Raw genomic sequence first — 17,360 nt, 5'->3', positions numbered from 1 at the left:
GGCACTCAGTATGAGAGCCCTTTTGCACAATGTACAGCCTACATATCTATGCTAAATTATGGGAAGCATTATGGAAATTCATCTTTCTCAGGACACTAGATATGGTCAGTGTTTGGGGGAGAAATGCGCATGCAGAGACTGAGAACAAAAGAAAAACTATAACTATATTTTCCTTGAGTTACCCTGTACTTTTTACCAACTTGCATAATGTATAATTTTGCGGAATTGTTTCACAGGAATAAGAGTTATGCCTCTTTTCCCATTCATGCTGCCCTTTTTTGCGATCATTGCTATAGGGTATTTTTTTCTTACTAAATAAAAAAAAAAAAAAAGAAGAAGAAAAAAAAAAACCTTACATAAAGCTCACAAAAAGACATTCTCGACTATAACCTTTATTTCAAAACCACAGAATTCAATGGGTTTATACATATTATAAAGAACGAACAATTTATTGTCCTAAAACAGTTGTTTCACATTTACTCTAGTACCTCTTCTTTCTGGCACTTTGTGGGTATGGTTAGAGTCCTTTAATATACCATTTAAGTTACCTATTGGGATATAAATGGTTAGAAATGATGATCTTTTAATTGAATCCTTTAGTTTATAATTCTATCAAAGGAAACAATAAGAAAAACTCACATTGAGTTATCTTCAAAGTGGTTATCTCACTGAGGAGCATAGTTTTCACAGACACATCCACTGTGCATAGCCTTGCTGTGCATGCCGATAATATCACACAAGATCTACGTGCATTAGTGGAAGCAGAAGACATGCATTTGTGAATCATTCTGTATTATCACTGGCAGAGATTAACAGGAGTAAAATTTGAGCACCCAATAAAAAATTACTTTTTCAGATACCTAGGTTTTGTGTGTTCAGTATTTTTATAGATTTTTCAGTACCTGCCTTGAACAATGGTATTGTATACTTATTATTGCTGTCTAGAGAGAAAAACAAATTTCTCAAAATTGTTTCTAGTAGTTTCCACAGTGACTAAGGTATCAAAATGCTGCAATGTTCTTTACATTCAGTATAGCGTATTTTTTTTAAGATTATTATATATATATATGTGGGGTAGAAAGTTGACTTTCAATAGTTGTGTAAAATGTGTAATGGTCAGATCGGGAAGGTATTTTATTCATCATTACAATACATAATTCTTTTTTGTGTCCGTTAACCAATTTCCCATTAGCCCCCCTCCCTCTACTCTTCCTGTCCCCTCCCCTTTTTCACCTTTAGTAACCCCAATTCTTTTATCTCCTTCTAAAAGTTCAACATATTATTGTGATTGTCATTTCTTTCATTCTCTCTCTGTTCTCTGTTTATTGTTTATTTGTTTATTTATGGATTCAGCTCCCACCTATGAGTGAGAACATGCAGTATTTCTCTTTGTGCACCTAAGTTGCTTCACTTAGCATAATTTTTTCCAGGCTTATTCATGTCACTGTAAATGACAGAATTTCATTATTTGTTATGGCTGAGTAGTATTACAATGTTTATATATACCACATTTTCCTCATCCAGGCATCCATCAATGGCCTTTTAGGTTGAGTCTGTAGTCTGGCTATTGTAAATAGAGATGTGATGAACATGGGGGTGCAGGTATCTTTTTGATATGATCACTTCCAATCCTATGGATATATGCTCAGTAGTGGTATTGTTGGGTCATATGGTAGTTTATCTGCAGTTGTTTGAGGATCCTCCTTACTGTTCTCCATAATGACTGTACTCATTTACAGTCCCACCAACACTGCAGAAATGTCACCCTTTCTCCACATCCTCTTCAGCATTTGTTGATCTCTTTCTTATAATAGACAGTCTTGGGTGAGGTGATATCTCAAAATGGTTTTGATTTGCATTTCCTTGATTATTAGTGACGTTGAGCATTTTTTTGTACACCTACTGGCCATTTGTATGTCCTCCTTTAAGAAATGTTTATTCAGTTCCTTTGCCCATTTTTTTTTTTTAAATTGGGTTATCTGGGGGATTTTTTGCTATAAAATTGTTTGAGCTCTTTGTATATTCTGGATATTAAGCCCTTGACAAATGCATAGTTTGCAAATATTTTCTCCCATTCTATTGGTTTTCTTTTTACTCTGTTGATCATTTCCTTTGCTGTGCAGAAGGTTTTTAGTTTGATATAGTCCCATTTATTTTTTCTTTGGTTGTCTGTGCTTTTGCATTCTTATTCATAAAGTCTTTGCCCAGGCCTACATCCCGGAGTATTTCCCCTATGTTTCCTTCTAGGAGTTTTAAAGTTTAAGGTCTTATTTTAAGCCTTTCATCAATTTTGAGTTGATTTTGGTATATGGTGAGAGGTACAGGTCAAGTTTCATCCTTCTACATATGGATATCCAGTTTTCCTAGCACTATTTATTGAAGAGGCTCTCCTTTCCCCATTGTATGTTCTTCATGCCCTTGTTGAAGATCAGTTGGCTAAAAATACATTTATATTCAGTATAGTGTATTTGGGGCGGGGGGGGGGGGGGTTGATTTCTGTGTTCTCTATTTTGCTCCACTGGTGTGCATGTCTGTTTTTATGCCAGTACCATGCTGTTGGTTACTATAGATTTCTAATATAGTTTGAAATTGGGAAGTGTAATGCCTCCTGCTTTTTTTGCTCAGGATTGCTTTGGCTATTTGGGACCTTTTATTGTTCCATGTGAATGTTACAATCATTTTTTTTCAATTTCTATGGAAAATGTCATTGGTATTATGATGGATATTACATTGAATCTGTAGATGGCTTTGGAAAGTACAGACATTTTCACTACATTAATTCTTCCAAAAGGTGAACAAGGAATGTCTTTCAATCTTTGGTGTCTTCTTTAATTTCTTTCAGCAGTGATTTGTAGTTCTCATTGTAGCAATCTTTCACCTCCTTGGTTAGATTTATTCATAGTTATTTTATTTTTTTGGTGACTATGGTAAATAGACTTTCCTTCTTGCTTTCTTTTTCTTCTAGTTTGTTGGAATATAAAAACACTACTGATTTTTGTATATTGATTTTGTATCCTGCAACCTTACTGAATTGGTTTATCAGCTTTAAGAGACTTTGGTGGAGTCTCTTGGATTTTTTATATATAGAATCATGTCATCTACAAACAGGGGCAATTTGACTTCTTCTTTTCCTATTTGGATGCTTTTCTTTCTTTCTCTTGTCTAATTGCTCTGGCAAGTACTTCCAATACAATGTTAAATAGGAATGGTAAAAGCAGGCAGCCTTGTCCTGTTCCTGTTAGTTAAAGAAAAACTTTAAGCTTTTCCCCATTCAGAATCAAATTGGCAGTGGGTTGGTCATACATGGCTTTATTGTGTTTAGATACCTTGCTTTTATACCTAATTTGTTGACAGTCTTTATGAGGAAGGATGCTGAATTTTGTCAAATTCTTTTTCTGCATCTATTGAAATGATCATATGGTTTTTGTTCTTGATTTTGTTGATGTGGTGTATCACATTTACTAATTTGCATATGTTGAACCATTCTTGCATCCCTGGGATGAATCCCACTTGATCATGGTGTATATTTTTGAAATATTGCTGTATTCTGTTTGCTAGTATTTTTGTTACAGGTTTTTGCATCTAAGTTCATCAGGTATAGTGGCCTGTAGTTTTATTTTTTGTTGTACCTTTGTCTGATTTTGGTATCAGGGTGATGCTGGCCTCATAGAATGAGTTTGGGAGGATGGCCTCTGTTTCAATTTTTTGGAATAGTTTGGAAAGAATTGGCAATATTTCCTCTTTAAAGGTTTTGTAGAATTCAGCAGTGAAGCCATCCAGTCCTGTGTTTCCTTTCTTGGAAAATATTTGGTCACTAATCAATCTCATTTCTCATTATTAGTCTGTTTTGTTTTTCTATGTCTTCTTGATTCAGTCTTGGTATTTTTGTCCCTATTCCATTTAGTTCTGCTCTGATTTTAATTATTTCTTTCTGTCTACTAACTTTGAGATTGGATTGTTCTCATTTTTCTATTTCTTTGAGGTATAATGTTAGGTATTTTATTTGAAGCCTTTCTATTCTTTTCAAGTGAGCATTTGTTTTAATAAACTTCCCTCTTAGTACTTACTACTTTTGCAGTATCCCATAAGTTTTGATATGATGTGTCATTATTATCATTATCTTCAAGAATTTTTTTTCTAATTTCTTGTTTGATTTCTTTTTTACCCATATGTCATTCAAGAGCATGTTATTTAATTTCCATGTATTGGTATGATTTCCAAAGTTTCGTTAGTTATTGATTTCTAGTTTTAATCTATTGTGGTCTGAGAAGATAAATAAAATGATTTAAATTTTTAAAAATTTATTGATACTTGATTTGTGACCTAATATGCAGTCTATCTTGGAGAGTGTTCCATGTGCTGATGAGAAGAATGTATTCTCTAGTTGGTGGGTGAAATATCCACCAAGTCCAATTGTTCTAAAGTGTAATTTAAATCCTGTGTTTCTCTGTTGGTTTGTTACCTAGATAATCTGTCCAATGATGACAGTGCAGTGTTCAGTTCCCCATCTATTATTATATTGAGGTGTATCTCTCTCTTAATATGTAATATTTTTTGCTATATATATATGGGTGCACCAATGAAGGGAGCATACATATTTATGACTGTTTTATCTTCTTGATGGAGAGATCCCATTATCATTACATAATGGCCTTCTTTGCCTCTTTTTATAGTTTTTGATTTATATTCTATTTTATCTGATACAAGAATATCTATTCATGCTCATTTTGGGTTTCCATTTGTGTGGTATATCTTTTACTATCCTTTCACTATTAGTCTGTGTGAGGTAGGTTTCCTTTAGGTAGCATATAGTTAGATCTAGTTTTTCAATCCATTGAGCTACTTGATGTCTTTTGAGTGGGGAGTTCAATCCCTTAACATTTAGCATTACTGTTGAAAGGTATTGTCTAACTCCTGTCATTTAATTGCTTTTGTGTGGTTGTTTTAAGTATCTTTTGTTCTTTTCTTTTCCTGTTGTTGTTTGACTTCAGAGTTTGTTTTTGTGTTTTGTTTTTTTGAGATAGTACAGTATAGTTGGGTTTTTTTGTTGTTGTTGAGTGAGATGTTTTAGTTTGGGTTCCATGTAGACTCTATAGTCCCAGAAGTTTCAGATTGACTCAGGTGTTCCAGGTAGACTCAGCAGATGGGGGGGGGGGGCTGACAAGTGTGGTGTGGAACTAAAGAAGGTGTGGCTGGATAGAGACCATATAGGGCAGTGCTTTAGGGGATACTGACTGAGGCTCCCAGGGAAGAAGCCACAGTGGGTGGGGCTCTGGGGGCTGCTGCCGGGTGGCTCAAGGCTCCTGAGATGGAGAACATGCAGGCAGGGCTCATGAAGCTCTTGCTAGGAAGTTTAAGTCTCTCACAGTGAATGGAAGACACAAAGGGGGAGCTCCTAGGGCTTCTGTCCAGCAATTTAAGCCTCTCTCATTAAAAGCTGTGAGGGGCGGGGCTTCTGGGGCTGGTGTGGGGCCATTCAATCTTCTCTCAGCAAAAGCCATGAGGCTCTGGTGATTGCTGAGCAGTGGCTAAAGCCTCCTGGGGTGGGAGTCACAAAGGGTAGGGCTCCTGGCACTGTTGCAGAGCTGTTCTAGTCTCACATGGCTAAAGCTACAAGGGGCAAGCTTCCTGGAGCTGGTGTGGGGATGCTCAGTCCTCTCCTGGCTCTGGGAGCCCTGCCCTTTGCAGCTTTTGAAAGGACAGTATAGTGTATAAGATGTATTATTTAGTTCCATTTTGAGTAGGAAGTATATGCCCTACCTGAATCAAAATGGAGTTCTGTAATATGCAAAAAGTGTTCTGTAATAAATAATTTGAAAAGTATTGTATATAGTAGACTACAGTAGAATTATATGCATTTTTCTTATTTGAATTGTATTATATTTGCTGTGAGAAAGAAAGAGAAATCCATGTAAATTAAGCAGGCCATGCTGCCACTTAATTCAGTGAGAAAATTGTGTGATTTTGAGATGGGAGTATTAGTGTAAACTTTATTCAGTTATCAAGTGCCTTTACAGAGGACACATATTTCCAAGCTAAGTATGAGCCTGGAAATCAAAATGTACTGTAATTTTTCTTTGGAAAACACAAGCCAATACATTCCTGCTACTTGACAAAAGAAATAGCCTTCTGTATTCTATGTTGGTTTAAGTAATAGAGTTGGGCAGGAGGGGAATGGGGAAACTAGCTTAATGAGGGAGAGGAGTACACTGTTTGGTTTTTGGAAACTAACTTCTGACTCAGATATGACTTCAATGTTTTCTCTTCTTGGTGTTTCAAAATGCACATTAATGAGGAAGGGTTCAGATGGTCTAAATACTAAGTGGAAAAAGAGTTCTAGGTCCTCCTCTGCAGGCTCTGCTGGGTATAAAATGAGCTATGCTAAAATACTTTGGCCCCTTGCTGTGCCCAGCATTAATATAGATGTGGATAAAAAAGACTACACAGGCATGCAAATACTATTTGGTTAAAAGAATGCAGTTCTCAAGTTAAAGATGTGCAAATTAAAGCAATCTACTTTTTAAAAAATTTTGGTAAAGCAGTATCTTGAAAATCCTATCAACATATGGAAGACAGTCAACCTTTCTCATGAAAGGTGAAAAAGACAATGATTAAGATCATCAGTCGAAGATTATCACTTAAAAATAAATAACATTTTATTTAAATAAATAACTTTACAATTTCTTCCACATATTTTTCTGTTAGGGATCATATCAGTGCAGCTAGCCAAGAAAGGCAGAGATGAAAAACTTAAGATACACCAAAGTTCATTTCTTAAAATTTCACAGATAATCAGTGTTGGAATTATACTATGAATAAAGACTTTCACGTTCCTGTTCCAGTGCTCTGTTCACTATATCAAAATGCCTTGGTGATGAATTATTCAAGATCATTGCATTATGAAAAACTCCAATTATTTTTTCTTCAAAAATGATTTAATGACATGTATGATCAGCACTTTTTTTTTTTTTTTTTTTTTTTTTTGGTGACTGGTAAGGGGATCGCAACCCTTGGCTTGGTGTCGCCCGCACCGCGCTCAGCCAGTGAGTGTACCAGCCATCTGAACCCACAGCAGGAGCGCCGCTGCGTTCCCAGCGCCACACTCTCCCAAGTGAGCCACGGGGTCGACCCAGCACTTTTTTTTTTAAGTATCCTCCCAGTCAGTTCGTAACCCTTGCAAAATATTCTTAAGGAAATGTGAAGAAATAATGCAGGATTAGAGCATAAACTGTGGCTACATCTTTGTTTGTAGTCAAATGCCTTAATAATGATGGAAAACAAATCGATTTGACATGATGCGTTACTTATAAAACAATGCCAGGTTGTCATATGTAAACTTTTAACTGGCTGTATATTGTTTTAATTAATGTCTCCAGTCATTAAAGTAATCAGTGTATTAAAAAGTGCACACTAAAATATTAAAAACTAAAAAAGTTCTGCTGTGTAGGAAAAAAAAATGTCTTGGGTCACATGAAGCTGTTTCTCCTTTCATCTGACTTCCTCCAGAAGTGTTATTTTATTGATTATTCCTGTTTTTTTCTATCTTCTGTTTCTTTGTTCCCACAACTTTTAAATGTGTTCCATGTTGAAAAGCAAACAAGCATGAAGCATGTGCATGTGAACATACACACACAATTCAATGAAATATCACAATCCATCTACTTTATGTCTCATTTAAAAAATAAGCATCTTTATTCAGATGCATTACATCCTTTCCCACTCATTTCTTTGCCCATTGAACTCTGAAATTTAACACAACACTGCAATGAATCTTTCCACAACAGAGTCCCCAAAGTTACTAAATAGGATACATCATTTTTAGTTCTTACCTTGCACATATTTTTAGAATAATTTAGCACTCTTAATTTCCTCTTTATTTTATTTTTATTTTTTTGCAGTTGGCTCATGGGGATCCAAACCCTTGACCTTGGTGTTATAACACAACAGTCTAACCAACTGAGCTAACTGGCCAACCCTCCGCTTTATTTTACAACAGACTTTAAAGTTAGGTTTTATGTCACCATGCTGTACTTATTTTAAAATTCCATTTCTCAGCTAACTATGCAGATGCTACTTTTTCTATATCCCTTTAAGTTTTTGTTGTTGTTGTCCATTTGTTTTTTTCCCAAATTCTTATCATTCAACACACCAAACACACACAAAAAAAACATATATTCCAACACAACAAATATGCTACCCTACTTATGTTCCCCACACCAACTAACTCTCCCCACTGTTCTATTTGGTGGCTGAAATTAAAAGTTTTGAGCACTTCTTGAAATCACCTTCTTCCTCCCACTCTGTGAAGCTTGCCTAATCAGTCACTAAGTCCTGTCATTTCACTCTTTAATATTTACATGAAAGACCTCTGTAACTCTGTTCACCTTCAGAGACAATTTGCTAGACAAGCCACTGCTTTCGTAACTGAAATTCTATAATGTTCTTGGACAGACTCTTCTACTTGTGTTTCTGCTATACTCACATTTATTTCCCAGCCTGCACTTAGAATGGTTATTCAAAATGCTTAACACCAAATCCATACTTAATTGAAATTCTTTATCTATCTGTTTATTTAGCTGTCTATCTTATTTTGAACTCAGCTTACAGAGATTATTATTATTTAGATTTCTATAGTTTTATTTAAATTGTCTTATTCATTTTCTTTATCAACATAAAAATATCCTCTATATAATGGAACACAGAAGAAAGATAAATTTAAGGAGAAGATTTTTCTGAATATAAGTGTTTCCATAGTCAAGCTATGATGTAGTAGCAATAATAAATGGTAAAAGTTTTCCTTCCCTCATCAATGAGAAACTGCACTTGAGCAATAGAATTAACTCTAAATCAATTAAGTATTTTTCAAGTTGAGAAAAATAAAGTATAGAGTGAGATGTAAATGTGAAGGTATTATACCTACAAAGTTTGGAGTTACATTGTCTTTATTTCAACCTTGACTCTAACATTGATTTTGAACAACTTAAAACTAATTTCCTCCTAAGTAAAATTGACATAATGCTAAATAGACTAAGCATTTTAGTAAGAACAAAATAAGTGATAAATACTCGTTGAAAGGAAAACTTATTTCTCTATCATCATTAAAACAGAGGAGAAACTTGATTCTATCACTACACAGAAGAGGTGTTAGAGGTAACACTTTGAACTGTCCTGTCTTCTCCTAGTAAGAGAAAAAATTGTAAACTAAATATATATAGTAACTGTAACTTCAATTATATATATATGTACTAATGGTCACTGCTCCTCATGATGCAAGCTCTTGCTTGCAGGACTAGCCTGCAAATATGTAATTTAAATTAAATTTAAAAAATAAAAAATAACAATTACACATTTCAGTTCTTTCTTATACTGATTATTTCCAAGGAGTAAACCCACAGAGAGTAGGCCTTCCATTTGCTTTCTTTCATTGCCAATTCAGGAAACTGAGTAGACATTCATTCTGCAAACTTCTAGGAGCTCTACATTTGGAGGTAGGGAGGGACTGCTAATAAAAATAATGTACTAATCCTCATTTGTCAGTGAAGTCTGCATCTCTTTGATCTATCCAACCAAATAATTTTCAATGCTGTGATTAATAAGGCTAATACTAATAGAATTGTATTGTCCAATAAATAAAAATAAAGTTGAAATTTGAAAGCCACACATGCTTGGGCACCAACGTATATATGGAGTGGTAATGTGTATGTGTGTATCTTTTAATTTATATTAGTATTTTACAGTTTACTATTTTTTTGTGTATGTTATTTAAAAAAAATAGTTAGAATAGCACATTTATTAGGCAACATGTGTGAGTTATTGGCTACTGAACTTCAAAACACATATAAACCCAAAATTTGACAGACAAAGCCTTGTCCACCTATACCAGCTCCTCTTCCTAGTATTAGGGACCTTGGGTGTCATTCTGAACCTGTGCTGTGTTGCTAAAACCGTCTCTTCTGAGAACCTCTCACAAGAAGGCCCTTCTCAAGCTTTGATTAGACTTTACATCCACAGAGGCCTGTTCCTATCCTAACTGAGCAACTAGAATTTAACAACTGAACTCTAAACAAAGTTGGAGCTCACTCACCACGTGGCTTTACGTACTTCATCTATCGAGTGTATTCTCTGTGAATTCTCACTACTCTCTTCCTCTTTAAGCTTCTAAATTATTTTGTGGAAAAAAAAATTAAAATCTCTTTGTACAAAAATAAACCATGTACTTTGTAAAATTATTCTTTGATATCTTCTTATTTTAACCATACAAAAAAGCATGCCTTGCAATTTTTTGTTGAAAGTTGGACATGATGTGTTGGGTGAAAGTGACCGAGGCATGTCAGCCTTCAATTTTATATCTATGCTGTTTACTGTGTGCTGTAGTTTTGATAGCAGTGGCTAAAATTTCCTCTTGTATCCTTGTTTTTGTCTTTCCTGTTGTCTTTGGGTTTTCCTGGAGACTCCCTAAATAGGGCCTGAGGCTTGCAGGTCTTTTTACTGTAATAACCTGTTATTATAAGGAATATTATTGAAGTGATGGTAAAGTGTCACAGGAAGGAAAGCATTCTACAGTTCTATGATTGGGTCTTAGTCTTTCAGTGACCTTCAGTTGGATCTTTCTTTTCTTTCATGTGGAAAGCCAGATGTAGCTGAGAATGGATACTTCCCTTCCTCTGGGTTGGTTGACGTTGAGAAATCCCAGTAGGGTTAAGTTCTGGTAAAACAGTTTCATTTGAGGGAAGGGTTTTTGAAAGGAAAAGAGAGCTCTGAGTTTATCTCACAATGCTTACTTTTCACCTGTCCGTGCTGGAATCAGGATGGGATTTTTATCTTCAACCTCATGGTGAGAAGTGGTAGGGTTCCTGGAGGTAAAACTCTGGAAAGTGTGTAGGTTTGCCTAAAACTGGGCTCCCTTGAAGTATTTGATTCTCAAGCCATTCTACATTGAGCATCCAACTATTTTTTAGTTATATCTTAAAAGTTTCTATACAGGTACTGGTTCTAGCTGTGGGTTTCTGCTACTGGGCTTCTGTGAGGTAACCTGTGACTCTTGGTATCTGCTTGACTGTCTTTCCAGATTTGGGGGAATAGTTTGCACTGTAAATTCAATTATCTGATGGATGTAAGAATGAATGTTGATTTTCAGTTTATTCACCTTTATTTATTTATTTTTTCGTGAGGATAAGAGTGGCAACTTCCAAGCTCTCTACATGCCAAGCCAGAAACATGCTAGAAACTTAAATATAGTCATAAGTCACTTAAAGGTGGGAAGACATACTGAGAAATGAGTCGTCAGGCAATTTCTTTGTGGTGTGAACATCACAGAGTGTACTTACACAAACCTAGATTATATTGCCTCTTACACACCTAGGCTGTATGGTACAACCTGTTGCTCCTGAGCTACAAACCTGTACAGCTACAATAAGTAAGTATTTGTATAGTAAATATATTTGTATAGTATAGTAAGTATTGTACTTCATGGTACAGTAAAAATAGGGAATAAAAGATAAAGGGCACACCCACACTGAGCACTTACCATGAATGGAGATTGAAGGACTGGAGGTTTCTCTGGGTAAGTCAGTGAGTGAGTGGTGAGTTAATATGAAGGCTTAGGACATCACTAGGCAATAGGAATTTTGGGGCTCCCTTATAATTTTATGGGACCACCATCATTGTGCTTCACTTTGACTGAAATGTTATCATGCAGCACATGATAGTATTTGTCCACTACTTTCCCACACTCTTCCTGCATGAGTTAAGTTTCTTTTGTTTGTGAAGAGAAATACTCATTCAGGTCAACTCATAAATGAGGGCATTGTTCTAGGATTGTATTTAGGAAGAAGGAGATCAAGAACTAAGACCAAAGCCAGAAATAATGGAGAGAAAAGGATGTTAGGCTTGACAGTATGTGGAGTATAATATGATTACTAGCAGGATGCAACAGAGATCTGCTGATAATTCTCACCAGTGCCTCCTCCAGCATCTCCACCACAACCTCCTCCTTCTGTGAAGTTGAATTGACTAACCACAGTCTAGTGGCCTGTCGTTAGTATGACTCAACGTTCTCTACGTCTGTTTGCCCACTTTTTTTCCCCAAGAACAACCAATTCCTCATCTTTTGCTCTATAAATCTTTCTTCAATCACTTACTAGTTTTTGTGTTTTTCAGCTTCTGTTCTGTTAGTGACTAATAGTTCTCTCTCTCTCTCTCTCTCAATATATATGTACACACAGAGAGAGACCCATGTACATATATATGCATACATCTATCTCTCCCTCTGTGCATGTTTATGCCCAACTCACTCACTTTTTACAATTTGGCAATGCATTTAATGAAGCAAATGTGGAAGTACAACAGCAAAAAGAGGAAGGCACAGAATATAGAATACAATGTCTTGTGAGACAGGATGAAGCAGATAGAGCAGAAAGCAACCACAATGGAAAAGAAGAGGAGAATGGAGGTCCCTGGAAGAGGTTTAAAAAAGGTGTTAAAAAAGTTGAAGTATAGATTTGCTTCAAGTATGAGTCACATTTTAGGAAAAATTAATGACATAATAAAGGGCTAGCATGTAATCAATCAAATAAAATGGTGGAGCAATCATAATTCAGGTAGAAGACAACAAACATTGTCTAAGAAGGAAATGTTAAAAAGAAAAGCCAACTAAAACATGGTGTAATTTTGAACAAAGGATGAGTAGATAAATGGGTGAGTGTGTGTGTGACAGAGAAAGAGACAAAGACAGAGGCAGAGAGACAGAATAAGAGAAAAATGTTTACACGTTTTACCATGTTCATATTCTTCGACTAGCATCTGCATTGTGATATTTGGGAACTTAGAGAAGGAAATGTAACCCTACCACACTATTGGAACATTAAATATTTAATTTTAATATTAATGTAACCATCACCATTTAGTTTTCACCTTTTATAATCATATATGATCAAAGACTAAAAATTAAGTGTTATTTGCTTTTAGAATTTAAAATTATAGTTGACAGAGTTTGGGAGTTAGAAAGGGGGAAGATGAAATGAAGAAAAGAAGGAAAACAGAAATGTTAAAATATTAAAAACTGAGTAGTCAGCGGAGTCAGCCTGTTCTCAGCAGAAGACGCTTTGACAATTAATCTGTGGCTGTGCAGTGAAGAAAGCACTCAGGTGATGAACCTGCAATGAAAGGAGTCATGGAAGGAAAACTGCAGGGGCCGGGTTCATGAGAAAATCCTCATTCACCCCAGCATGAAGCTGTTAGCATCTTATTCAATGTTGACATGAAAAATAATAACTACAGCAGACCTGCAGTTTAGAGATATGGGACTAAGAACTGGAAGGACTAGAAGTATTTAAAGTTCTTGCCCCTGAAGAGTGGGATTAGAAGTAGGAGGGTTGGGACAAGAGACTCTGATTTTTATAATAAGCCAATTTTCACTATTTAATTTGATAAATACTCCAAAACATTTGGAAAATAATATGGCATACTTTATTGTTTGATTTGTCTATTATGTATTGAAGACCTCTTCCATCACAGACCTCTTGTTTCTGCCCCACGCATCTCATTAGAGTGTAGACAGACAAGTGATTTCATCCCAAATTTAGCTTGTACATGATTATAAAGAAAGTAGAAAAGAAAAAAAAAAAAAAATTAACAAATTTGATGAGAGCTAAGAAGAAATTAAGTAATCACAAGCCAAGGATAATGGGGCAAAGGGTTCAGAAAAGACCTTTTAAATGATGGCATCAAAGATAAGACATGGAGAATGAAAAAGAGCCAGAATGAAATAACTGGGGACTAATTTTCTAGGGCAAAGAGACAGAAAAGCATAATATAAACCAACATAAAATTTTTTTAGGGCTATTTGAAGGCCGATATATCTATAGTGACCATCACAAAAGGGGGATCCTTGCCAGATGCTACAAAATATGCAAATATTTTACAGTGTGTCATAGTGGAGAGTTTGAAAATGGGGGTTGAAGAAAGTGAGAATATCAACATATTTGAAGAGGGGACAAACAAATCACTTTGATCAATTAGATTCAACAGTTTAAAAAGATAATAAAAAAAAGAGGGATTATTGAACTGGATCACAGACCCTTCTACCCTGCCCTGTGCAGGTCCTGAGTCAGGTGAGTGAAAGAAAAACCAAGCAGCCACCGGCAAAGTGGACATGCTTTATTCTTAGATATGAGCTCTGCTGACCAGTGGTTCAGAGTTGCTGCCTTCCATACTGAAGAGTGCACCAAAGCGGCAACGAGCACAAGGGGTACACGGGCATGCGTGTGCACTAACTGTACTCTTAAGTAACTTGTTTACAACAGATGTGCTGAATCATACCCAGCCAGATATGAAGCAAGAGGGCCTAAGTAAACTAACTCCATTTTCTTCACACTCCACCCCTTCAGGGTCTCTCACCGTACAATCTACACATCTGTGATCTTCCATGATGTTCCCTTAGCGAGGATATCTGACCCTTGCATTCACATAACCTCTGTACTTATTGTATGTTCAGTACCCCCTGAGGCTTGTCCCCGTAGCTAGATCTTTTTAACTGTTAGCCATGAAAACCCCACCCATACACATGTTCGGCTAGTGGTCATCATTGGGGTGATTTTCCACAGGAATCCTGTAGCCACACTGGTAGGAAACTGGGCACATATTCAGCAAGCCAACACAATGGCCACATGAACATATGTATGTTTCCAGTTGACTATGGGCATGCAGCCACAATAACCATGGACAAAAAGACAAAAAGGTTATTGGCACCAGTAGATGGAGTTCTCATCCCTCTGTCAGAGTACATGCCAGCTTACCATCCTTGAAAGAATGGTTGCAGGAACACATGCTGTGGATTTGTGCAAAAGGGCCTCCACTGGAGAGGGCCTGCCTTTGCGTGGTCTCTCATTTAAGATCCTGACTGTCAGCCATAAACTCCATGTCCACTCCTTCAGGGAAGGGGGTTGGGCAGGTAGTCCTAGTCCCTTTTTCAGACCATTGTATTTTTCAATCATTCCCACTACCTGGGGATGATATGGCACATGTAACTTCCACTGAATGGACAACTGAGAAGCCCACTTCTGTACTTCACATCCAGTAAAGTGGGTTCCATTATCACTCTCTATGACCAGGGGTCAACCGTACATAGCTGTAAGACTATTCAACACCTTAATATTGCTTATCTGGTCTGGGGCCTTACTAGACCATACAAAAGACCAGTAGCTGAATCAATGGCTGTGAAGATATACTTGTAGTTCTCTGACTTTGGCAGTGATCCCACAAGATCCACCTGCCACTATGTTAAGAGCATCCTCCTCTCGGTTTTTCTGCCTATCTGCATGCAGCACCCTGTGAGCCATCAAGAGCACATCTGCCCATCAGGGGCATTCTTTCTCAGGTTTATTCAGCACCCAGTCAGCCATTGACTGCATAGTTTTGCAGCCAGAATGCTGCATTCTCACATGTAGCCACCTAGCTACATCAGCTGCTGGAGCTTTCTCCAGCCACCTTACATTAGCCAATGCATTGGCTTCATCATTGTGTAGACTGGTTAAAGGGCAATGTCCTTTGACATGAAAAAGAGTTACTTCCTTTTCATGTCCTAATTCTCATAACTCTTGCCACATGGCTTGTCCCCACAGGGGCAGGTGGTCTATCATCCACTGTTGATATTTCCAAGTAGATATCCAAAGGGTAAGACCCTATATACAGCACACTTACATTGCTCCAAATAACCTAGCAGCATTGGAGCCACCTTGGTTAAATCTGCAAGAGAATCAAAGGTTAGTAAGATATCATCTATGTAAAGAAACACTGCAACCATGCTGGGCCTAGTCCACTTGGCTAGATCCCCAGCCACTAAACTATGACAGATGGTTGGACTGTGCAGTTAGCCTTGGGGCAGCACTGAAAAATCCAGTACCTTCCCTCCCAAGTGAAGGCAAATTGATCTTGGCTATCAGCCAAGATCTGGATAGAAAAAAAAAAAAAAAAGCATTTTCAAGGTCCAGTACATAACGATAAGTTCTTAGCTGAGTCATCAGCTGATTCATCAAGTTGTGAACCGAAGGCACGGCCGCATGCAAAGGAGGCACTACTTTGTTCAGTTCCCGATAGTCCATAGTCATCCTCCAGGTGCCATCAGGTTTTTTCACTGGCCATACCATGGTATTAAAGGGACTGTGTGTGGGACAAATGACGCTGACCTTTTCTGTCTCTAATGTAGTGGCATCTATCTCCACATGTCCTCCTAGCAGGCAATCCTGTTTCACATTGTCCACATGCCTTGGCTTGGGTGATACCTAGGGGTCATGTTATAATGGCCCCACAACACAGGCTTCACTGTCTGTATCCACAACAGGCAGTTTCCAACTGTTGTTTGCAGGTGTAGCCTATAAATTACATCTATACCCAAGATGTATTCAGCTACTGGGAATACATACACAGTATACACATTAGGGGGCAATCGTCCAATGCCCAGCAACAAAGACACAGCTTTGACTGTAATAGTCTGTCCTCAATAACCATGAACATTCACTGTGGCCCCTGGAAGCCCATCTGGGCTGCCATATATCGGGCCACATTCCCTGCCAGTGTCTACTAATGCTAAAACACTGCACATTTGCCATCTACCCCTAGGTCTCACAACTGTAGAAGCCAGAGAGTAAGGAGTTTGCCTGTTTCTGATGCACAACAGGTCAGGAGACACACAGGTTCTCCCAACTCACCCTCAGGGTCATTATCGTCCCCAGCTGCAGAAGTGGGGGTGATCTGTACTTTATTCTCCAGCATGTCTGTCTTTTGCCGTGCTGCCTCCTGGAGTGCCTGGTCCATATTGGCTCACAGTACAGCAAACCACAACCAGCCCATCTGGTTAACCATTCTCCAGGACTCCTCATCTTTCACCATAGAGCTCAATACCCTAAGAGCTTCCTCTATGCTCTCAGAGGACCCATCCACTTGGTCCCATGTTTCCAGTGGAGTCCAAGTCCAAAGGAATGCTGACCCATGCTTGAAGGCAGCCATATCCCCTCCCCCTCCCGAGGGGCTCATGGCTCCCTTACCTGCTCATCCTGCCTAAACTACACCAATTGTCAGGCTAAATCACAGACCCTTCTACCCCATCCTGTGCAGGTCCTGAATCAGGTATGAGAAAGAAAAAATGTAGCTGCCAGCAAAGTGGACACGCTTTATTCTTAGATGTGAGCTCTGCCGGCCAGCTGTTCAAAGCTGCTGACTTCCATACTGAAGAGCGCTCAAAAGCTGCAAGGAGCCAAGGAGTACATGGGTGTGCATGTGCACTAACTGTACTCTTACGTAACTTGTTTACGATAGATGTGCTGAATCATACCCAGCCAGATATGAGGTGAGAGGGCCTGACT

General features: G+C 37.6%; 1 pseudogene; it reads right to left on the bottom strand.

Moving 5' to 3' along the window:
• LOC134370422 (BTB/POZ domain-containing protein KCTD3-like) overlaps window positions 1–16,812 on the bottom strand; it is a 90,559-nt pseudogene extending 73,747 nt beyond the window's left edge.
• Between the last annotated feature and the right edge of the window lie 548 nt (window positions 16,813–17,360).

Source organism: Cynocephalus volans, chromosome 2 (assembly GCF_027409185.1).
Source record: "Cynocephalus volans isolate mCynVol1 chromosome 2, mCynVol1.pri, whole genome shotgun sequence".
NCBI lineage: Eukaryota > Metazoa > Chordata > Mammalia > Dermoptera > Cynocephalidae > Cynocephalus > Cynocephalus volans.
The sequence above is the reverse complement of the archived record's forward strand: the minus strand, read 5'-3'. Positions and strand labels throughout refer to the sequence as shown.